This window comes from Perissodus microlepis, chromosome 18 (genome assembly GCF_051167445.1).
Source record: "Perissodus microlepis isolate ML-2025 ecotype Zambia chromosome 18, ASM5116744v1, whole genome shotgun sequence".
NCBI classification, from domain to species: Eukaryota; Metazoa; Chordata; class Actinopteri; order Cichliformes; family Cichlidae; genus Perissodus; species Perissodus microlepis.
Window position 1 is genome coordinate 30,358,379 of NC_140478.1, and position 17,002 is coordinate 30,375,380.

At 53.5% G+C, this 17,002-nt stretch overlaps 52 non-coding genes across 52 annotated transcripts; all 52 read left to right on the forward strand.

The window, feature by feature from the left end:
* Window positions 1-34: 34 nt before the first annotated feature.
* On the forward strand, window positions 35-198 carry LOC146368283 (U1 spliceosomal RNA). The gene has a single exon (XR_014798108.1). It is a non-coding gene; the product is annotated as a U1 spliceosomal RNA (small nuclear RNA).
* A 180-nt stretch (window positions 199-378) lies between these two features.
* Window positions 379-542, forward strand: LOC146368284 (U1 spliceosomal RNA). The gene has a single exon (XR_014798444.1). It is a non-coding gene; the product is annotated as a U1 spliceosomal RNA (small nuclear RNA).
* A 142-nt stretch (window positions 543-684) lies between these two features.
* LOC146368285 (U1 spliceosomal RNA) lies at window positions 685-848 on the forward strand. Its single transcript, XR_014798289.1, has one exon. It is a non-coding gene; the product is annotated as a U1 spliceosomal RNA (small nuclear RNA).
* A 164-nt stretch (window positions 849-1,012) lies between these two features.
* On the forward strand, window positions 1,013-1,176 carry LOC146368286 (U1 spliceosomal RNA). Its single transcript, XR_014798109.1, has one exon. It is a non-coding gene; the product is annotated as a U1 spliceosomal RNA (small nuclear RNA).
* Window positions 1,177-1,318: 142 nt separating this feature from the next.
* Window positions 1,319-1,482, forward strand: LOC146368287 (U1 spliceosomal RNA). Its single transcript, XR_014798238.1, has one exon. It is a non-coding gene; the product is annotated as a U1 spliceosomal RNA (small nuclear RNA).
* A 142-nt stretch (window positions 1,483-1,624) lies between these two features.
* Window positions 1,625-1,788, forward strand: LOC146368288 (U1 spliceosomal RNA). Its single transcript, XR_014797777.1, has one exon. It is a non-coding gene; the product is annotated as a U1 spliceosomal RNA (small nuclear RNA).
* Window positions 1,789-1,968: 180 nt separating this feature from the next.
* On the forward strand, window positions 1,969-2,132 carry LOC146368289 (U1 spliceosomal RNA). The gene has a single exon (XR_014798066.1). It is a non-coding gene; the product is annotated as a U1 spliceosomal RNA (small nuclear RNA).
* Window positions 2,133-2,274: 142 nt separating this feature from the next.
* Window positions 2,275-2,438, forward strand: LOC146368290 (U1 spliceosomal RNA). The gene has a single exon (XR_014798058.1). It is a non-coding gene; the product is annotated as a U1 spliceosomal RNA (small nuclear RNA).
* Window positions 2,439-2,618: 180 nt separating this feature from the next.
* On the forward strand, window positions 2,619-2,782 carry LOC146368291 (U1 spliceosomal RNA). The gene has a single exon (XR_014798261.1). It is a non-coding gene; the product is annotated as a U1 spliceosomal RNA (small nuclear RNA).
* A 142-nt stretch (window positions 2,783-2,924) lies between these two features.
* On the forward strand, window positions 2,925-3,088 carry LOC146368292 (U1 spliceosomal RNA). The gene has a single exon (XR_014797788.1). It is a non-coding gene; the product is annotated as a U1 spliceosomal RNA (small nuclear RNA).
* Window positions 3,089-3,268: 180 nt separating this feature from the next.
* Window positions 3,269-3,432, forward strand: LOC146368293 (U1 spliceosomal RNA). The gene has a single exon (XR_014798173.1). It is a non-coding gene; the product is annotated as a U1 spliceosomal RNA (small nuclear RNA).
* A 180-nt stretch (window positions 3,433-3,612) lies between these two features.
* Window positions 3,613-3,776, forward strand: LOC146368294 (U1 spliceosomal RNA). The gene has a single exon (XR_014797799.1). It is a non-coding gene; the product is annotated as a U1 spliceosomal RNA (small nuclear RNA).
* Window positions 3,777-3,956: 180 nt separating this feature from the next.
* Window positions 3,957-4,120, forward strand: LOC146368295 (U1 spliceosomal RNA). Its single transcript, XR_014798301.1, has one exon. It is a non-coding gene; the product is annotated as a U1 spliceosomal RNA (small nuclear RNA).
* A 180-nt stretch (window positions 4,121-4,300) lies between these two features.
* LOC146368296 (U1 spliceosomal RNA) lies at window positions 4,301-4,464 on the forward strand. Its single transcript, XR_014798334.1, has one exon. It is a non-coding gene; the product is annotated as a U1 spliceosomal RNA (small nuclear RNA).
* Window positions 4,465-4,645: 181 nt separating this feature from the next.
* On the forward strand, window positions 4,646-4,809 carry LOC146368297 (U1 spliceosomal RNA). Its single transcript, XR_014798277.1, has one exon. It is a non-coding gene; the product is annotated as a U1 spliceosomal RNA (small nuclear RNA).
* Window positions 4,810-4,989: 180 nt separating this feature from the next.
* LOC146368298 (U1 spliceosomal RNA) lies at window positions 4,990-5,153 on the forward strand. The gene has a single exon (XR_014798124.1). It is a non-coding gene; the product is annotated as a U1 spliceosomal RNA (small nuclear RNA).
* A 142-nt stretch (window positions 5,154-5,295) lies between these two features.
* Window positions 5,296-5,459, forward strand: LOC146368299 (U1 spliceosomal RNA). The gene has a single exon (XR_014798044.1). It is a non-coding gene; the product is annotated as a U1 spliceosomal RNA (small nuclear RNA).
* Window positions 5,460-5,639: 180 nt separating this feature from the next.
* LOC146368300 (U1 spliceosomal RNA) lies at window positions 5,640-5,803 on the forward strand. The gene has a single exon (XR_014797810.1). It is a non-coding gene; the product is annotated as a U1 spliceosomal RNA (small nuclear RNA).
* A 180-nt stretch (window positions 5,804-5,983) lies between these two features.
* Window positions 5,984-6,147, forward strand: LOC146368301 (U1 spliceosomal RNA). Its single transcript, XR_014797821.1, has one exon. It is a non-coding gene; the product is annotated as a U1 spliceosomal RNA (small nuclear RNA).
* Window positions 6,148-6,327: 180 nt separating this feature from the next.
* LOC146368302 (U1 spliceosomal RNA) lies at window positions 6,328-6,491 on the forward strand. Its single transcript, XR_014798331.1, has one exon. It is a non-coding gene; the product is annotated as a U1 spliceosomal RNA (small nuclear RNA).
* A 180-nt stretch (window positions 6,492-6,671) lies between these two features.
* LOC146368303 (U1 spliceosomal RNA) lies at window positions 6,672-6,835 on the forward strand. The gene has a single exon (XR_014798307.1). It is a non-coding gene; the product is annotated as a U1 spliceosomal RNA (small nuclear RNA).
* Window positions 6,836-7,015: 180 nt separating this feature from the next.
* LOC146368304 (U1 spliceosomal RNA) lies at window positions 7,016-7,179 on the forward strand. The gene has a single exon (XR_014798225.1). It is a non-coding gene; the product is annotated as a U1 spliceosomal RNA (small nuclear RNA).
* A 142-nt stretch (window positions 7,180-7,321) lies between these two features.
* Window positions 7,322-7,485, forward strand: LOC146368305 (U1 spliceosomal RNA). The gene has a single exon (XR_014798159.1). It is a non-coding gene; the product is annotated as a U1 spliceosomal RNA (small nuclear RNA).
* A 142-nt stretch (window positions 7,486-7,627) lies between these two features.
* Window positions 7,628-7,791, forward strand: LOC146368306 (U1 spliceosomal RNA). Its single transcript, XR_014798182.1, has one exon. It is a non-coding gene; the product is annotated as a U1 spliceosomal RNA (small nuclear RNA).
* A 180-nt stretch (window positions 7,792-7,971) lies between these two features.
* Window positions 7,972-8,135, forward strand: LOC146368307 (U1 spliceosomal RNA). The gene has a single exon (XR_014798111.1). It is a non-coding gene; the product is annotated as a U1 spliceosomal RNA (small nuclear RNA).
* A 142-nt stretch (window positions 8,136-8,277) lies between these two features.
* LOC146368308 (U1 spliceosomal RNA) lies at window positions 8,278-8,441 on the forward strand. The gene has a single exon (XR_014797832.1). It is a non-coding gene; the product is annotated as a U1 spliceosomal RNA (small nuclear RNA).
* A 180-nt stretch (window positions 8,442-8,621) lies between these two features.
* LOC146368309 (U1 spliceosomal RNA) lies at window positions 8,622-8,785 on the forward strand. Its single transcript, XR_014798294.1, has one exon. It is a non-coding gene; the product is annotated as a U1 spliceosomal RNA (small nuclear RNA).
* Window positions 8,786-8,927: 142 nt separating this feature from the next.
* On the forward strand, window positions 8,928-9,091 carry LOC146368310 (U1 spliceosomal RNA). Its single transcript, XR_014798205.1, has one exon. It is a non-coding gene; the product is annotated as a U1 spliceosomal RNA (small nuclear RNA).
* Window positions 9,092-9,271: 180 nt separating this feature from the next.
* On the forward strand, window positions 9,272-9,435 carry LOC146368311 (U1 spliceosomal RNA). Its single transcript, XR_014798126.1, has one exon. It is a non-coding gene; the product is annotated as a U1 spliceosomal RNA (small nuclear RNA).
* Window positions 9,436-9,577: 142 nt separating this feature from the next.
* On the forward strand, window positions 9,578-9,741 carry LOC146368312 (U1 spliceosomal RNA). The gene has a single exon (XR_014798206.1). It is a non-coding gene; the product is annotated as a U1 spliceosomal RNA (small nuclear RNA).
* Window positions 9,742-9,921: 180 nt separating this feature from the next.
* Window positions 9,922-10,085, forward strand: LOC146368313 (U1 spliceosomal RNA). Its single transcript, XR_014797843.1, has one exon. It is a non-coding gene; the product is annotated as a U1 spliceosomal RNA (small nuclear RNA).
* A 142-nt stretch (window positions 10,086-10,227) lies between these two features.
* Window positions 10,228-10,391, forward strand: LOC146368314 (U1 spliceosomal RNA). Its single transcript, XR_014798069.1, has one exon. It is a non-coding gene; the product is annotated as a U1 spliceosomal RNA (small nuclear RNA).
* A 142-nt stretch (window positions 10,392-10,533) lies between these two features.
* Window positions 10,534-10,697, forward strand: LOC146368315 (U1 spliceosomal RNA). Its single transcript, XR_014798308.1, has one exon. It is a non-coding gene; the product is annotated as a U1 spliceosomal RNA (small nuclear RNA).
* Window positions 10,698-10,877: 180 nt separating this feature from the next.
* Window positions 10,878-11,041, forward strand: LOC146368316 (U1 spliceosomal RNA). The gene has a single exon (XR_014798226.1). It is a non-coding gene; the product is annotated as a U1 spliceosomal RNA (small nuclear RNA).
* A 142-nt stretch (window positions 11,042-11,183) lies between these two features.
* On the forward strand, window positions 11,184-11,347 carry LOC146368317 (U1 spliceosomal RNA). Its single transcript, XR_014798047.1, has one exon. It is a non-coding gene; the product is annotated as a U1 spliceosomal RNA (small nuclear RNA).
* A 180-nt stretch (window positions 11,348-11,527) lies between these two features.
* On the forward strand, window positions 11,528-11,692 carry LOC146368318 (U1 spliceosomal RNA). Its single transcript, XR_014798258.1, has one exon. It is a non-coding gene; the product is annotated as a U1 spliceosomal RNA (small nuclear RNA).
* Window positions 11,693-11,834: 142 nt separating this feature from the next.
* LOC146368319 (U1 spliceosomal RNA) lies at window positions 11,835-11,998 on the forward strand. The gene has a single exon (XR_014798296.1). It is a non-coding gene; the product is annotated as a U1 spliceosomal RNA (small nuclear RNA).
* Window positions 11,999-12,178: 180 nt separating this feature from the next.
* Window positions 12,179-12,342, forward strand: LOC146368320 (U1 spliceosomal RNA). Its single transcript, XR_014798303.1, has one exon. It is a non-coding gene; the product is annotated as a U1 spliceosomal RNA (small nuclear RNA).
* A 180-nt stretch (window positions 12,343-12,522) lies between these two features.
* Window positions 12,523-12,686, forward strand: LOC146368321 (U1 spliceosomal RNA). The gene has a single exon (XR_014798336.1). It is a non-coding gene; the product is annotated as a U1 spliceosomal RNA (small nuclear RNA).
* A 181-nt stretch (window positions 12,687-12,867) lies between these two features.
* Window positions 12,868-13,031, forward strand: LOC146368322 (U1 spliceosomal RNA). Its single transcript, XR_014797854.1, has one exon. It is a non-coding gene; the product is annotated as a U1 spliceosomal RNA (small nuclear RNA).
* Window positions 13,032-13,173: 142 nt separating this feature from the next.
* On the forward strand, window positions 13,174-13,337 carry LOC146368323 (U1 spliceosomal RNA). Its single transcript, XR_014798080.1, has one exon. It is a non-coding gene; the product is annotated as a U1 spliceosomal RNA (small nuclear RNA).
* Window positions 13,338-13,479: 142 nt separating this feature from the next.
* LOC146368324 (U1 spliceosomal RNA) lies at window positions 13,480-13,643 on the forward strand. The gene has a single exon (XR_014798091.1). It is a non-coding gene; the product is annotated as a U1 spliceosomal RNA (small nuclear RNA).
* A 142-nt stretch (window positions 13,644-13,785) lies between these two features.
* On the forward strand, window positions 13,786-13,949 carry LOC146368325 (U1 spliceosomal RNA). The gene has a single exon (XR_014798242.1). It is a non-coding gene; the product is annotated as a U1 spliceosomal RNA (small nuclear RNA).
* A 142-nt stretch (window positions 13,950-14,091) lies between these two features.
* LOC146368326 (U1 spliceosomal RNA) lies at window positions 14,092-14,255 on the forward strand. Its single transcript, XR_014798183.1, has one exon. It is a non-coding gene; the product is annotated as a U1 spliceosomal RNA (small nuclear RNA).
* Window positions 14,256-14,435: 180 nt separating this feature from the next.
* On the forward strand, window positions 14,436-14,599 carry LOC146368327 (U1 spliceosomal RNA). Its single transcript, XR_014798278.1, has one exon. It is a non-coding gene; the product is annotated as a U1 spliceosomal RNA (small nuclear RNA).
* Window positions 14,600-14,779: 180 nt separating this feature from the next.
* Window positions 14,780-14,943, forward strand: LOC146368328 (U1 spliceosomal RNA). The gene has a single exon (XR_014798127.1). It is a non-coding gene; the product is annotated as a U1 spliceosomal RNA (small nuclear RNA).
* A 142-nt stretch (window positions 14,944-15,085) lies between these two features.
* On the forward strand, window positions 15,086-15,249 carry LOC146368329 (U1 spliceosomal RNA). Its single transcript, XR_014798055.1, has one exon. It is a non-coding gene; the product is annotated as a U1 spliceosomal RNA (small nuclear RNA).
* Window positions 15,250-15,429: 180 nt separating this feature from the next.
* LOC146368330 (U1 spliceosomal RNA) lies at window positions 15,430-15,593 on the forward strand. Its single transcript, XR_014797866.1, has one exon. It is a non-coding gene; the product is annotated as a U1 spliceosomal RNA (small nuclear RNA).
* A 180-nt stretch (window positions 15,594-15,773) lies between these two features.
* On the forward strand, window positions 15,774-15,937 carry LOC146368331 (U1 spliceosomal RNA). The gene has a single exon (XR_014797877.1). It is a non-coding gene; the product is annotated as a U1 spliceosomal RNA (small nuclear RNA).
* A 180-nt stretch (window positions 15,938-16,117) lies between these two features.
* Window positions 16,118-16,281, forward strand: LOC146368332 (U1 spliceosomal RNA). The gene has a single exon (XR_014798332.1). It is a non-coding gene; the product is annotated as a U1 spliceosomal RNA (small nuclear RNA).
* A 180-nt stretch (window positions 16,282-16,461) lies between these two features.
* On the forward strand, window positions 16,462-16,625 carry LOC146368333 (U1 spliceosomal RNA). Its single transcript, XR_014798309.1, has one exon. It is a non-coding gene; the product is annotated as a U1 spliceosomal RNA (small nuclear RNA).
* Window positions 16,626-16,805: 180 nt separating this feature from the next.
* Window positions 16,806-16,969, forward strand: LOC146368334 (U1 spliceosomal RNA). Its single transcript, XR_014798279.1, has one exon. It is a non-coding gene; the product is annotated as a U1 spliceosomal RNA (small nuclear RNA).
* The last annotated feature ends 33 nt before the right edge of the window (window positions 16,970-17,002 follow it).

The window sequence follows — 17,002 nt, forward strand, 5'->3', positions numbered from 1 at the left end:
GAAAGGGCACCCCTGTCTCCCACACTGGCAACTCATACTTACCTGGCAGGGGAGATAGCATGATCACAAAGGTGCTTCACCCAGGGCGAGGCTCAGCCATTGCACTGCGGTTGTGCTGACCCCTGTGAATTCCCCAAATGCGGTAATCTCAACTGCATAATTTGTGGTAGTGGGGGACTGCGTTCGCGCTCTCCCCTCACCCTTGTGTCCAAAAGCAAAGATCCATGTGTCTGATCTTCTCTTGGTGTGTCCTTTGAACTGGGACAAAATGCAATGGCGTGCTCACCGTCCTTGGATTCAGGCATTATGCGTGTTAGGCACCATCAGCCAGAGTGCTGCATGTGGAAAGGGGACCCCTGTCTCCCACGCTGGCAACTCATACTTACCTGGCAGGGGAGATACCATGATCACGAAGGTGGTTCACCCAGGGTGAGGCTCAGCCATTGCACTGCGGATGTGCTGACCCCTGTGAATTCCCCAAATGTGGGAATCTCAACTGCATAATTTGTGGTAGTGGGGGACTGCGTTCGCGCTCTCCCCTCACCCTTGTGTCCAAAAGCAAAGATCCATGTGTCTGCTCTTCTCTTGGTGTGTCCTTTGAACTGGGACAAAATGTGTGTTAGGCACCATCAGCCAGAGTGCTGCATGTGGAAAGGGGACCCCTGTCTCCGACGCTGGCAACTCATACTTACCTGGCAGGGGAGATACCATGATCACAAAGGTTGTTCACCCAGGGCGAGGCTCAGCCATTGCACTGCGGTTGTGCTGACCCCTGTGAATTCCCCAAATGCGGGAATCTCAACTGCATAATTTGTGATAGTGGCGGACTGCGTTCGCGCTCTCCCCTCACTCTTGTGTCCAAAAGCAAAGATCCATGTGTCTGCTCTTTGAACTGGGAGAATATGCGATGGCGTGCTCACCGTCCTTGGATTCAGGCATTATGCGTGTTAGGCACCATCAGCCAGAGTGCTGCATGTGGAAAGGGCACCCCTGTCTCCCACACTGGCAACTCATACTTACCTGGCAGGGGAGATAGCATGATCACAAAGGTGCTTCACCCAGGGCGAGGCTCAGCCATTGCACTGCGGTTGTGCTGACCCCTGTGAATTCCCCAAATGCGGTAATCTCAACTGCATAATTTGTGGTAGTGGGGGACTGCGTTCGCGCTCTCCCCTCACTCTTGTGTCCAAAAGCAAAGATCCATGTGTCTGCTCTTCTCTTGGTGTGTCCTTTGAACTGGGACAAAATGTGTGTTAGGCACCATCAGCCAGAGTGCTGCATGTGGAAAGGGGACCCCTGTCTCCCACGCTGGCAACTCATACTTACCTGGCAGGGGAGATACCATGAACACGAAGGTGGTTCACCCAGGGCGAGGCTCAGCCATTGCACTGCGGTTGTGCTGACCCCTGTGAATTCCCCAAATGCGGGAATCTCAACTGCATAATTTGAGGTAGTGGGGGACTGCGTTCGCGCTCTCCCCTCACTCTTGTGTCAAAAACCAAAGATCCATGTGTCTGCTCTTCTCTTGGTGTGTCCTTTGAACGGGGACAAAATGTGTGTTAGGCACGATCAGCCAGAGTGCTGCATGTGGAAAGGGGACCCCTGTCTCCCACGCTGGCAACTCATACTTACCTGGCAGGGGAGATACCATGATCACGAAGGTGGTTCACCCAGGGCGAGGCTCAGCCATTGCACTGCGGTTGTGCTGACCCCTGTGAATTCCCCAAATGCGGGAATCTCAACTGCATAATTTGTGGTAGTGGGGGACTGCGTTCGCGCTCTCCCCTCACTCTTGTGTCCAAAAGCAAAGATCCATGTGTCTGCTCTTCTCTCGGTGTGTCCTTTGAACTGGGAGAAAATGCAATGGCGTGCTCACCGTCCTTGGATTCAGGCATTATGCGTGTTAGGCACCATCAGCCAGAGTGCTGCATGTGGAAAGGGGACCCCTGTCTCCGACGCTGGCAACTCATACTTACCTGGCAGGGGAGATACCATGATCACAAAGGTGGTTCACCCAGGGCGAGGCTCAGCCATTGCACTGCGGTTGTGCTGACCCCTGTGAATTCCCCAAATGCGGGAATCTCAACTGCATAATTTGTGGTAGTGGGGGACTGCGTTCGCGCTCTCCCCTCACTCTTGTGTCCAAAAGCAAAGATCCATGTGTCTGCTCTTCTCTCGGTGTAACCTTTGAACTGGGACAAAATGTGTGTTAGGCACCATCAGCCAGAGTGCTCCATGTGGAAAGGGGACCCCTGTCTCCCACGCTGGCAACTCATACTTACCTGGCAGGGGAGATACCATGATCACGAAGGTGGTTCACCCAGGGCGAGGCTCAACCATTGCACTGCGGTTGTGCTGACCCCTGTGAATTCCCCAAATGCGGGAATCTCAACTGCATAATTTGTGGTAGTGGGGGACTGCGTTCGCGCTCTCCCCTCACCCTTGTGTCCAAAAGCAAAGATCCATGTGTCTGCTCTTCTCTTGGTGTGTCCTTTGAACTGGGAGAAAATGCAAAGGCGTGCTCACCGTCCTTGGATTCAGGTATTATGCGTGTTAGGCACCATCAGCCAGAGTGCTGCATGTGGAAAGGGGACCCCTGTCTCCCACGCTGGCAACTCATACTTACCTGGCAGGGGAGATACCATGATCACGAAGGTGGTTCACCCAGGGCGAGGCTCAGCCATTTTACTGCGGTTGTGCTGACCCCTGTGAATTCCCCAAATGCGGGAATCTCAACTGCATAATTTGTGGTAGTGGGGGACTGCGTTCGCGCTCTTCCCTCACTCTTGTGTCAAAAACCAAAGATCCATGTGTCTGCTCTTCTCTTGGTGTGTCCTTTGAATGGGGACAAAATGTGTGTTAGGCACCATCAGCCAGAGTGCTGCATGTGGAAAGGGGACCCCTGTCTCCCACGCTGGCAACTCATACTTACCTGGCAGGGGAGATACCATGATCACGAAGGTGGTTCACCCAGGGCGAGGCTCAGCCATTGCACTGCGGTTGTGCTGACCCCTGTGAATTCCCCAAATGCGGGAATCTCAACTGCATAATTTGTGGTAGTGGGGGACTGCGTTCGCGCTCTCCCCTCAGCCTTGTGTCCAAAAGCAAAGATCCATGTGTCTGCTCTTCTCTTGGTGTGTCCTTTGAACTGGGAGAAAATGCAATGGCGTGCTCACCGTCCTTGGATTCAGGCATTATGCGTGTTAGGCACCATCAGCCAGAGTGCTGCATGTGGAAAGGGGACCCCTGTCTCCCACGCTGGCAACTCATACTTACCTGGCAGGGGAGATACCATGATCACGAAGGTGGTTCACCCAGGGCGAGGCTCAGCCATTGCACTGCGGTTGTGCTGACCCCTCTGAATTCCCCAAATGCGGGAATCTCAACTGCATAATTTGTGGTAGTGGGGGACTGCGTTCGCGCTCTCCCCTCACCCTTGTGTCCAAAAGCAAAGATCCATGTGTCTGCTCTTCTCTTGGTGTGTCCTTTGAACTGGGAGAAAATGCAAAGGCGTGCTCACCGTCCTTGGATTCAGGTATTATGCGTGTTAGGCACCATCAGCCAGAGTGCTGCATGTGGAAAGGGGACCCCTGTCTCCCACGCTGGCAACTCATACTTACCTGGCAGGGGAGATACCATGATCACGAAGGTGGTTCACCCAGGGCGAGGCTCAGCCATTGCACTGCGGTTGTGCTGACCCCTGTGAATTCCCCAAATGCGGGAATCTCAACTGCATAATTTGTGGTAGTGGGGGACTGCGTTCGCGCTCTCCCCTCACTCTTGTGTCCAAAAGCAAAGATCCATGTGTCTGCTCTTCTCTCGGTGTGCCCTTTGAACTGGGAGAATATGCGATGGCGTGCTCACCGTCCTTGGATTCAGGCATTATGCATGTTAGGCACCATCAGCCAGAGTGCTGCATGTGGAAAGGGGACCCCTGTCTCCCACGCTGGCAGCTCATACTTACCTGGCAGGGGGGATACCATGATCACAAAGGTGGTTCACCCAGGACGAGGCTCAACCATTGCACTGCGGTTGTGCTGACCCATGTGAATTCCCCAAATGCGGGAATCTCAACTGCATGATTTGTGGTAGTGGGGTACTGCGTTCACGCTCTCCCCTCACTCTTGTGTCCAAAAGCAAAGATCCATGTGTCTGCTCTTCTCTTGGTGTGTCCTTTGAACTGGGAGAAAATGCAATGGCGTGCTCACCGTCCTTGGATTCAGGCATTATGCGTGTTAGGCACCATCAGCCAGAGTGCTGCATGTGGAAAGGGGACCCCTGTCTCCCACGCTGGCAACTCATACTTACCTAGCAGGGGAGATACCATGATCACAAAGGTGGTTCACCCAGGGCGAGGCTCAACCATTGCACTGCGGTTGTACTGACTCATGTGAATTCTCCAAATGCGGGAATCTCAACTGCATGATTTGTGGTTGTGGGGGACTGCGTTCACGCTCTCCCCTCACTCTGTTGTCAAAAAAAAGAAGATCCATGTGTCTGCTCTTCTCTTGGTGTGTCCTTTGAACTGGGAGAAAATGCAATGGCGTGCTCACCGTCCTTGGATTCAGGCATTATGCGTGTTAGGCACCATCAGCCAGAGTGCTGCATGTGGAAAGGGGACCCCTGTCTCCCACACTGGCAACTCATACTTACCTGGCAGGGGAGATACCATGATCACGAAGGTGCTTCACCCAGGGCGAGACTCAGCCATTGCACTGCGGTTGTGCTGACCCCTGTGAATTCCCCAAATGCGGGAATCGCAACTGCATAATTTGTGGTAGTGGGGGACTGCGTTCGCGCTCTCCCCTCAGCCTTGTGTCCAAAAGCAAAGATCCATGTGTCTGCTCTTCTCTTGGTGTGTCCTTTGAACTGGGAGAAAATGCAAAGGCGTGCTCACCGTCCTTGGATTCAGGTATTATGCGTGTTAGGCACCATCAGCCAGAGTGCTGCATGTGGAAAGGGGACCCCTGTCTCCCACGCTGGCAACTCATACTTACCTGGCAGGGGAGATACCATGATCACGAAGGTGGTTCACCCAGGGCGAGGCTCAGCCATTGCACTGCGGTTGTGCTGACCCCTGTGAATTCCCCAAATGCGGGAATCTCAACTGCATAATTTGTGGTAGTGGGGGACTGCGTTCGCGCTCTTCCCTCACTCTTGTGTCAAAAACCAAAGATCCATGTGTCTGCTCTTCTCTTGGTGTGTCCTTTGAATTGGGACAAAATGTGTGTTAGGCACCATCAGCCAGAGTGCTGCATGTGGAAAGGGGACCCCTGTCTCCCACGCTGGCAACTCATACTTACCTGGCAGGGGAGATACCATGATCACGAAGGTGGTTCACCCAGGGCGAGGCTCAGCCATTGCACTGCGGTTGTGCTGACCCCTGTGAATTCCCCAAATGCGGTAATCTCAACTGCATAATTTGTGGTAGTGGGGGACTGCGTTCGCGCTCTCCCCTCAGCCTTGTGTCCAAAAGCAAAGATCCATGTGTCTGCTCTTCTCTTGGTGTGTCCTTTGAACTGGGAGAAAATGCAATGGCGTGCTCACCGTCCTTGGATTCAGGCATTATGCGTGTTAGGCACCATCAGCCAGAGTGCTGCATGTGGAAAGGGGACCCCTGTCTCCCACGCTGGCAACTCATACTTACCTGGCAGGGGAGATACCATGATCACGAAGGTGGTTCACCCAGGGCGAGGCTCAGCCATTGCACTGCGGTTGTGCTGACCCCTGTGAATTCCCCAAATGCGGGAATCTCAACTGCATAATTTGTGGTAGTGGGGGACTGCGTTCGCGCTCTCCCCTCACTCTTGTGTCCAAAAGCAAAGATCCATGTGTCTGCTCTTCTCTTGGTGTGTCCTTTGAACTGGGAGAAAATGCAAAGGCGTGCTCACCGTCCTTGGATTCAGGTATTATGCGTGTTAGGCACCATCAGCCAGAGTGCTGCATGTGGAAAGGGGACCCCTGTCTCCCACGCTGGCAACTCATACTTACCTGGCAGGGGAGATACCATGATCACGAAGGTGGTTCACCCAGGGCGAGGCTCAGCCATTGCACTGCGGTTGTGCTGACCCCTGTGAATTCCCCAAATGCGGGAATCTCAACTGCATAATTTGTGGTAGTGGGGGACTGCGTTCGCGCTCTCCCCTCACTCTTGTGTCCAAAAGCAAAGATCCATGTGTCTGCTCTTCTCTCGGTGTGCCCTTTGAACTGGGAGAATATGCGACCGCGTGCTCACCGTCCTTGGATTCAGGCATTATGCATGTTAGGCACCATCAGCCAGAGTGCTGCATGTGGAAAGGGGACCCCTGTCTCCCACGCTGGCAGCTCATACTTACCTGGCAGGGGGGATACCATGATCACAAAGGTGGTTCACCCAGGATCAGGCTCAACCATTGCACTGCGGTTGTGCTGACCCATGTGAATTCCCCAAATGCGGGAATCTCAACTGCATGATTTGTGGTAGTGGGGTACTGCGTTCACGCTCTCCCCTCACTCTTGTGTCCAAAAGCAAAGATCCATGTGTCTGCTCTTCTCTTGGTGTGTCCTTTGAACTGGGAGAAAATGCAATGGCGTGCTCACCGACCTTGGATTCAGGCATTATGCGTGTTAGGCACCATCAGCCAGAGTGCTGCATGTGGAAAGGGGACCCCTGTCTCCCACGCTGGCAACTCATACTTACCTGGCAGGGGAGATACCATGATCACAAAGGTGGTTCACCCAGGGCGAGGCTCAACCATTGCACTGCGGTTGTACTGACCCATGTGAATTCTCCAAATGCGGGAATCTCAACTGCATGATTTGTGGTTGTGGGGGACTGCGTTCACGCTCTCCCCTCACTCTTGTGTCCAAAAGCAAAGATCCATGTGTCTGCTCTTCTCTTGGTGTGTCCTTTGAACTGGGAGAAAATGCAATGGCGTGCTCACCGTCCTTGGATTCAGGCATTATGCGTGTTAGGCACCATCAGCCAGAGTGCTGCATGTGGAAAGGGGACCCCTGTCTCCCACGCTGGCAACTCATACTTACCTGGCAGGGGAGATACCATGATCACAAAGGTGGTTCACCCAGGGCGAGGCTCAGCCATTGCACTGCGGTTGTGCTGACCCCTGTGAATTCCCCAAATGCGGGAATCTCAACTGCATAATTTGTGGTAGTGGGGGACTGCGTTCGCGCTCTTCCCTCACTCTTGTGTCAAAAACCAAAGATCCATGTGTCTGCTCTTCTCTTGGTGTGTCCTTTGAACTGGGACAAAATGTGTGTTAGGCACCATCAGCCAGAGTGCTGCATGTGGAAAGGGGACCCCTGTCTCCCACGCTGGCAACTCATACTTACCTGGCAGGGGAGATACCATGATCACGAAGGTGGTTCACCCAGGGCGAGGCTCAGCCATTGCACTGCGGTTGTGCTGACCCCTGTGAATTCCCCAAATGCGGGAATCTCAACTGCATAATTTGTGGTAGTGGGGTACTGCGTTCGCGCTCTCCCCTCACTCTTGTGTCCAAAAGCAAAGATCCATGTGTCTGCTCTTCTCTCGGTGTAACCTTTGAACTGGGACAAAATGTGTGTTAGGCACCATCAGCCAGAGTGCTCCATGTGGAAAGGGGACCCCTGTCTCCCACGCTGGCAACTCATACTTACCTGGCAGGGGAGATACCATGATCACGAAGGTGGTTCACCCAGGGCGAGGCTCAGCCATTGCACTGCGGTTGTGCTGACCCCTGTGAATTCCCCAAATGCGGGAATTTTAACTGCATAATTTGTGGTAGTGGGGGACTGCGTTCGCGCTCTCCCCTCACTCTTGTGTCCAAAAGCAAAGATCCATGTGTCTACTCTTCTCTCGGTGTGTCCTTTGAACTGGGAGAAAATGCAATGGCGTGCTCACCGTCCTTGGATTCAGGCATTATGCGTGTTAGGCACCATCAGCCAGAGTGCTGCATGTGGAAAGGGGACCCCTGTCTCCGACGCTGGCAACTCATACTTACCTGGCAGGGGAGATACCATGATCACGAAGGTGGTTCACCCAGGGCGAGGCTCAGCCATTGCACTGCGGTTGTGCTGACCCCTGTGAATTCCCCACATGCGGGAATCTCAACTGCATAATTTGTGGTAGTGGGGGACTGCGTTCGCGCTCTCCCCTCACTCTTGTGTCCAAAAGCAAAGATCCATGTGTCTGCTCTTCTCTCGGTGTAACCTTTGAACTGGGAGAAAATGTGTGTTAGGCACGATCAGCCAGAGTGCTCCATGTGGAAAGGGGACCCCTGTCTCCCACGCTGGCAACTCATACTTACCTGGCAGGGGAGATACCATGATCACGAAGGTGGTTCACCCAGGGCGAGGCTCAGCCATTGCACTGCGGTTGTGCTGACCCCTGTGAATTCCCCAAATGCGGGAATCTCAACTGCATAATTTGTGGTAGTGGGGGACTGCGTTCGCGCTCTCCCCTCACTCTTGTGTCCAAAAGCAAAGATCCATGTGTCTGCTCTTCTCTCGGTGTGCCCTTTGAACTGGGAGAATATGCGACCGCGTGCTCACCGTCCTTGGATTCAGGCATTATGCATGTTAGGCACCATCAGCCAGAGTGCTGCATGTGGAAAGGGGACCCCTGTCTCCCACGCTGGCAGCTCATACTTACCTGGCAGGGGGGATACCATGATCACAAAGGTGGTTCACCCAGGATCAGGCTCAACCATTGCACTGCGGTTGTGCTGACCCATGTGAATTCCCCAAATGCGGGAATCTCAACTGCATAATTTGTGGTAGTGGGGGACTGCGTTCGCGCTCTTCCCTCACTCTTGTGTCAAAAACCAAAGATCCATGTGTCTGCTCTTCTCTTGGTGTGTCCTTTGAACTGGGACAAAATGTGTGTTAGGCACCATCAGCCAGAGTGCTGCATGTGGAAAGGGGACCCCTGTCTCCCACGCTGGCAACTCATACTTACCTGGCAGGGGAGATACCATGATCACGAAGGTGGTTCACCCAGGGCGAGACTCAGCCATTGCACTGCGGTTGTGCTGACCCCTGTGAATTCCCCAAATGCGGGAATCTCAACTGCATAATTTGTGGTAGTGGGGGACTGCGTTCGCGCTCTCCCCTCACTCTTGTGTCCAAAAGCAAAGATCCATGTGTCTGCTCTTCTCTTGGTGTGTCCTTTGAACTGGGAGAAAATGCAAAGGCGTGCTCACCGTCCTTGGATTCAGGTATTATGCGTGTTAGGCACCATCAGCCAGAGTGCTGCATGTGGAAAGGGGACCCCTGTCTCCCACGCTGGCAACTCATACTTACCTGGCAGGGGAGATACCATGATCACGAAGGTGGTTCACCCAGGGCGAGGCTCAGCCATTGCACTGCGGTTGTGCTGACCCCTGTGAATTCCCCAAATGCGGGAATCTCAACTGCATAATTTGTGGTAGTGGGGGACTGCGTTCGCGCTCTTCCCTCACTCTTGTGTCAAAAACCAAAGATCCATGTGTCTGCTCTTCTCTTGGTGTGTCCTTTGAACTGGGACAAAATGTGTGTTAGGCACCATCAGCCAGAGTGCTGCATGTGGAAAGGGGACCCCTGTCTCCCACGCTGGCAACTCATACTTACCTGGCAGGGGAGATACCATGATCACGAAGGTGGTTCACCCAGGGCGAGACTCAGCCATTGCACTGCGGTTGTGCTGACCCCTGTGAATTCCCCAAATGCGGGAATCTCAACTGCATAATTTGTGGTAGTGGGGGACTGCGTTCGCGCTCTCCCCTCACTCTTGTGTCCAAAAGCAAAGATCCATGTGTCTGCTCTTCTCTTGGTGTGTCCTTTGAACTGGGAGAAAATGCAAAGGCGTGCTCACCGTCCTTGGATTCAGGTATTATGCGTGTTAGGCACCATCAGCCAGAGTGCTGCATGTGGAAAGGGGACCCCTGTCTCCCACGCTGGCAACTCATACTTACCTGGCAGGGGAGATACCATGATCACGAAGGTGGTTCACCCAGGGCGAGGCTCAGCCATTGCACTGCGGTTGTGCTGACCCCTGTGAATTCCCCAAATGCGGGAATCTCAACTGCATAATTTGTGGTAGTGGGGGACTGCGTTCGCGCTCTCCCCTCACTCTTGTGTCCAAAAGCAAAGATCCATGTGTCTACTCTTCTCTCGGTGTAACCTTTGAACTGGGACAAAATGTGTGTTAGGCACGATCAGCCAGAGTGCTGCATGTGGAAAGGGGACCCCTGTCTCCCACGCTGGCAACTCATACTTACCTGGCAGGGGAGATACCATGATCACGAAGGTGGTTCACCCAGGGCGAGGCTCAACCATTGCACTGCGGTTGTGCTGACCCCTGTGAATTCCCCAAATGCGGGAATCTCAACTGCATAATTTGTGGTAGTGGGGGACTGCGTTCGCGCTCTCCCCTCACTCTTGTGTCAAAAACCAAAGATCCATATGTCTGCTCTTCTCTTGGTGTGTCCTTTGAACTGGGACAAAATGTGTATTAGGCACAATCAGCCAGAGTGCTGCATGTGGAAAGGGGACCCCTGTCTCCCACGCTGGCAACTCATACTTACCTGGCAGGGGAGATACCATGATCACAAAGGTGGTTCACCCAGGGCGAGGCTCAACCATTGCACTGCGGTTGTACTGACCCATGTGAATTCTCCAAATGCGGGAATCTCAACTGCATGATTTGTGGTTGTGGGGGACTGCGTTCACGCTCTCCCCTCACTCTTGTGTCCAAAAGCAAAGATCCATGTGTCTGCTCTTCTCTTGGTGTGTCCTTTGAACTGGGAGAAAATGCAATGGCGTGCTCACCGTCCTTGGATTCAGGCATTATGCGTGTTAGGCACCATCAGCCAGAGTGCTGCATGTGGAAAGGGGACCCCTGTCTCCCACGCTGGCAACTCATACTTACCTGGCAGGGGAGATACCATGATCACAAAGGTGGTTCACCCAGGGCGAGGCTCAGCCATTGCACTGCGGTTGTGCTGACCCCTGTGAATTCCCCAAATGCGGGAATCTCAACTGCATAATTTGTGGTAGTGGGGGACTGCGTTCGCGCTCTTCCCTCACTCTTGTGTCAAAAACCAAAGATCCATGTGTCTGCTCTTCTCTTGGTGTGTCCTTTGAACTGGGACAAAATGTGTGTTAGGCACCATCAGCCAGAGTGCTGCATATGGAAAGGGGACCCCTGTCTCCCACGCTGGCAACTCATACTTACCTGGCAGGGGAGATACCATGATCACGAAGGTGGTTCACCCAGGGCGAGGCTCAGCCATTGCACTGCGGTTGTGCTGACCCCTGTGAATTCCCCAAATGCGGTAATCTCAACTGCATAATTTGTGGTAGTGGGGGACTGCGTTCGCGCTCTCCCCTCACCCTTGTGTCCAAAAGCAAAGATCCATGTGTCTGCTCTTCTCTTGGTGTGTCCTTTGAACTGGGAGAAAATGCAATGGCGTGCTCACCGTCCTTGGATTCAGGCATTATGCGTGTTAGGCACCATCAGCCAGAGTGCTGCATGTGGAAAGGGGACCCCTGTCTCCCACGCTGGCAACTCATACTTACCTGGCAGGGGAGATACCATGATCACGAAGGTGGTTCACCCAGGGCGAGGCTCAGCCATTGCACTGCGGTTGTGCTGACCCCTGTGAATTCCCCAAATGCGGGAATCTCAACTGCATAATTTGTGGTAGTGGGGGGACTGCGTTCGCGCTCTCCCCTCACTCTTGTGTCCAAAAGCAAAGATCCATGTGTCTGCTCTTCTCTTGGTGTGTCCTTTGAACTGGGACAAAATGTGTGTTAGGCACCATCAGCCAGAGTGCTGCATGTGGAAAGGGGACCCCTGTCTCCCACGCTGGCAACTCATACTTACCTGGCAGGGGAGATACCATGATCACAAAGGTGGTTCACCCAGGGCGAGGCTCAACCATTGCACTGCGGTTGTACTGACCCATGTGAATTCTCCAAATGCGGGAATCTCAACTGCATGATTTGTGGTTGTGGGGGACTGCGTTCGCGCTCTCCCCTCACTCTTGTGTCCAAAAGCAAAGATCCATGTGTCTGCTCTTCTCTCGGTGTGCCCTTTGAACTGGGAGAATATGCGATGGCGTGCTCACCGTCCTTGGATTCAGGCATTATGCATGTTAGGCACCATCAGCCAGAGTGCTGCATGTGGAAAGGGGACCCCTGTCTCCCACGCTGGCAGCTCATACTTACCTGGCAGGGGGGATACCATGATCACAAAGGTGGTTCACCCAGGACGAGGCTCAACCATTGCACTGCGGTTGTGCTGACCCATGTGAATTCCCCAAATGCGGGAATCTCAACTGCATGATTTGTGGTAGTGGGGTACTGCGTTCACGCTCTCCCCTCACTCTTGTGTCCAAAAGCAAAGATCCATGTGTCTGCTCTTCTCTTGGTGTGTCCTTTGAACTGGGAGAAAATGCAATGGCGTGCTCACCGTCCTTGGATTCAGGCATTATGCGTGTTAGGCACCATCAGCCAGAGTGCTGCATGTGGAAAGGGGACCCCTGTCTCCCACGCTGGCAACTCATACTTACCTAGCAGGGGAGATACCATGATCACAAAGGTGGTTCACCCAGGGCGAGGCTCAACCATTGCACTGCGGTTGTACTGACTCATGTGAATTCTCCAAATGCGGGAATCTCAACTGCATGATTTGTGGTTGTGGGGGACTGCGTTCACGCTCTCCCCTCACTCTGTTGTCAAAAAAAAGAAGATCCATGTGTCTGCTCTTCTCTTGGTGTGTCCTTTGAACTGGGAGAAAATGCAATGGCGTGCTCACCGTCCTTGGATTCAGGCATTATGCGTGTTAGGCACCATCAGCCAGAGTGCTGCATGTGGAAAGGGGACCCCTGTCTCCCACGCTGGCAACTCATACTTACCTGGCAGGGGAGATACCATGATCACGAAGGTGGTTCACCCAGGGCGAGGCTCAGCCATTGCACTGCGGTTGTGCTGACCCCTGTGAATTCCCCAAATGCGGGAATCTCAACTGCATAATTTGTGGTAGTGGGGGACTGCGTTCGCGCTCTCCCCTCACTCTTGTGTCCAAAAGCAAAGATCCATGTGTCTACTCTTCTCTCGGTGTAACCTTTGAACTGGGACAAAATGTGTGTTAGGCACGATCAGCCAGAGTGCTGCATGTGGAAAGGGGACCCCTGTCTCCCACGCTGGCAACTCATACTTACCTGGCAGGGGAGATACCATGATCACGAAGGTGGTTCACCCAGGGCGAGGCTCAACCATTGCACTGCGGTTGTGCTGACCCCTGTGAATTCCCCAAATGCGGGAATCTCAACTGCATAATTTGTGGTAGTGGGGGACTGCGTTCGCGCTCTCCCCTCACTCTTGTGTCAAAAACCAAAGATCCATGTGTCTGCTCTTCTCTTGGTGTGTCCTTTGAACTGGGACAAAATGTGTGTTAGGCACCATCAGCCAGAGTGCTGCATGTGGAAAGGGGACCCCTGTCTCCCACGCTGGCAACTCATACTTACCTGGCAGGGGAGATACCATGATCACGAAGGTGGTTCACCCAGGGCGAGGCTCAACCATTGCACTGCGGTTGTGCTGACCCCTGTGAATTCCCCAAATGCGGGAATCTCAACTGCATAATTTGTGGTAGTGGGGGACTGCGTTCGCGCTCTCCCCTCACTCTTGTGTCAAAAACCAAAGATCCATGTGTCTGCTCTTCTCTTGGTGTGTCCTTTGAACTGGGACAAAATGTGTGTTAGGCACCATCAGCCAGAGTGCTGCATGTGGAAAGGGGACCCCTGTCTCCCACGCTGGCAACTCATACTTACCTGGCAGGGGAGATACCATGATCACAAAGGTGGTTCACCCAGGGCGAGGCTCAGCCATTGCACTGCGGTTGTGCTGACCCCTGTGAATTCCCCAAATGCGGGAATCTCAACTGCATAATTTGTGGTAGTGGGGGACTGCGTTCGCGCTCTTCTCTCACTCTTGTGTCAAAAACCAAAGATCCATGTGTCTGCTCTTCTCTTGGTGTGTCCTTTGAACTGGGACAAAATGTGTGTTAGGCACCATCAGCCAGAGTGCTGCATGTGGAAAGGGGACCCCTGTCTCCCACGCTGGCAACTCATACTTACCTGGCAGGGGAGATACCATGATCACGAAGGTGGTTCACCCAGGGCGAGGCTCAGCCATTGCACTGCGGTTGTGCTGACCCCTGTGAATTCCCCAAATGCGGGAATTTTAACTGCATAATTTGTGGTAGTGGGGGACTGCGTTCGCGCTCTCCCCTCACTCTTGTGTCCAAAAGCAAAGATCCATGTGTCTGCTCTTCTCTCGGTGTGCTCTTTGAACTGGGAGAATATGCGATGGCGTGCTCACCGTCCTTGGATTCAGGCATTATGCGTGTTAGGCACCATCAGCCAGAGTGCTGCATGTGGAAAGGGGACCCCTGTCTCCCACACTGGCAACTCATACTTACCTGGCAGGGGAGATACCATGATCACGAAGGTGCTTCACCCAGGGCGAGACTCAGCCATTGCACTGCGGTTGTGCTGACCCCTGTGAATTCCCCAAATGCGGGAATCGCAACTGCATAATTTGTGGTAGTGGGGGACTGCGTTCGCGCTCTCCCCTCAGCCTTGTGTCCAAAAGCAAAGATCCATGTGTCTGCTCTTCTCTTGGTGTGTCCTTTGAACTGGGAGAAAATGCAAAGGCGTGCTCACCGTCCTTGGATTCAGGTATTATGCGTGTTAGGCACCATCAGCCAGAGTGCTGCATGTGGAAAGGGGACCCCTGTCTCCCACGCTGGCAACTCATACTTACCTGGCAGGGGAGATACCATGATCACGAAGGTGGTTCACCCAGGGCGAGGCTCAGCCATTGCACTGCGGTTGTGCTGACCCCTGTGAATTCCCCAAATGCGGGAATCTCAACTGCATAATTTGTGGTAGTGGGGGACTGCGTTCGCGCTCTTCCCTCACTCTTGTGTCAAAAACCAAAGATCCATGTGTCTGCTCTTCTCTTGGTGTGTCCTTTGAATTGGGACAAAATGTGTGTTAGGCACCATCAGCCAGAGTGCTGCATGTGGAAAGGGGACCCCTGTCTCCCACGCTGGCAACTCATACTTACCTGGCAGGGGAGATACCATGATCACGAAGGTGGTTCACCCAGGGCGAGGCTCAGCCATTGCACTGCGGTTGTGCTGACCCCTGTGAATTCCCCAAATGCGGTAATCTCAACTGCATAATTTGTGGTAGTGGGGGACTGCGTTCGCGCTCTCCCCTCAGCCTTGTGTCCAAAAGCAAAGATCCATGTGTCTGCTCTTCTCTTGGTGTGTCCTTTGAACTGGGAGAAAATGCAATGGCGTGCTCACCGTCCTTGGATTCAGGCATTATGCGTGTTAGGCACCATCAGCCAGAGTGCTGCATGTGGAAAGGGGACCCCTGTCTCCCACGCTGGCAACTCATACTTACCTGGCAGGGGAGATACCATGATCACGAAGGTGGTTCACCCAGGGCGAGGCTCAGCCATTGCACTGCGGTTGTGCTGACCCCTGTGAATTCCCCAAATGCGGGAATCTCAACTGCATAATTTGTGGTAGTGGGGGACTGCGTTCGCGCTCTCCCCTCACCCTTGTGTCCAAAAGCAAAGATCCATGTGTCTGCTCTTCTCTTGGTGTGTCCTTTGAACTGGGAGAAAATGCAAAGGCGTGCTCACCGTCCTTGGATTCAGGTATTATGCGTGTTAGGCACCATCAGCCAGAGTGCTGCATGTGGAAAGGGGACCCCTGTCTCCCACGCTGGCAACTCATACTTACCTGGCAGGGGAGATACCATGATCACGAAGGTGGTTCACCCAGGGCGAGGCTCAGCCATTGCACTGCGGTTGTGCTGACCCCTGTGAATTCCCCAAATGCGGGAATCTCAACTGCATAATTTGTGGTAGTGGGGGACTGCGTTCGCGCTCTCCCCTCACTCTTGTGTCCAAAAGCAAAGATCCATGTGTCTGCTCTTCTCTCGGTGTGCCCTTTGAACTGGGAGAATATGCGACCGCGTGCTCACCGTCCTTGGATTCAGGCATTATGCATGTTAGGCACCATCAGCCAGAGTGCTGCATGTGGAAAGGGGACCCCTGTCTCCCACGCTGGCAGCTCATACTTACCTGGCAGGGGGGATACCATGATCACAAAGGTGGTTCACCCAGGATCAGGCTCAACCATTGCACTGCGGTTGTGCTGACCCATGTGAATTCCCCAAATGCGGGAATCTCAACTGCATGATTTGTGGTAGTGGGGTACTGCGTTCACGCTCTCCCCTCACTCTTGTGTCCAAAAGCAAAGATCCATGTGTCTGCTCTTCTCTTGGTGTGTCCTTTGAACTGGGAGAAAATGCAATGGCGTGCTCACCGACCTTGGATTCAGGCATTATGCGTGTTAGGCACCATCAGCCAGAGTGCTGCATGTGGAAAGGGGACCCCTGTCTCCCACGCTGGCAACTCATACTTACCTGGCAGGGGAGATACCATGATCACAAAGGTGGTTCACCCAGGGCGAGGCTCAACCATTGCACTGCGGTTGTACTGACCCATGTGAATTCTCCAAATGCGGGAATCTCAACTGCATGATTTGTGGTTGTGGGGGACTGCGTTCACGCTCTCCCCTCACTCTTGTGTCCAAAAGCAAAGATCCATGTGTCTGCTCTTCTCTTGGTGTGTCCTTTGAACTGGGAGAAAATGCAATGGCGTGCTCACCGTCCTTGGATTCAGGCATTATGCGTGTTAGGCACCATCAGCCAGAGTGCTGCATGTGGAAAGGGGACCCCTGTCTCCCACACTGGCAACTCATACTTACCTGGCAGGGGAGATACCATGATCACGAAGGTGCTTCACCCAGGGCGAGACTCAGCCATTGCACTGCGGTTGTGCTGACCCCTGTGAATTCCCCAAATGCGGGAATCGCAACTGCATAATTTGTGGTAGTGGGGGACTGCGTTCGCGCTCTCCCCTCAGCCTTGTGTCCAAAAGCAAAGATCCATGTGTC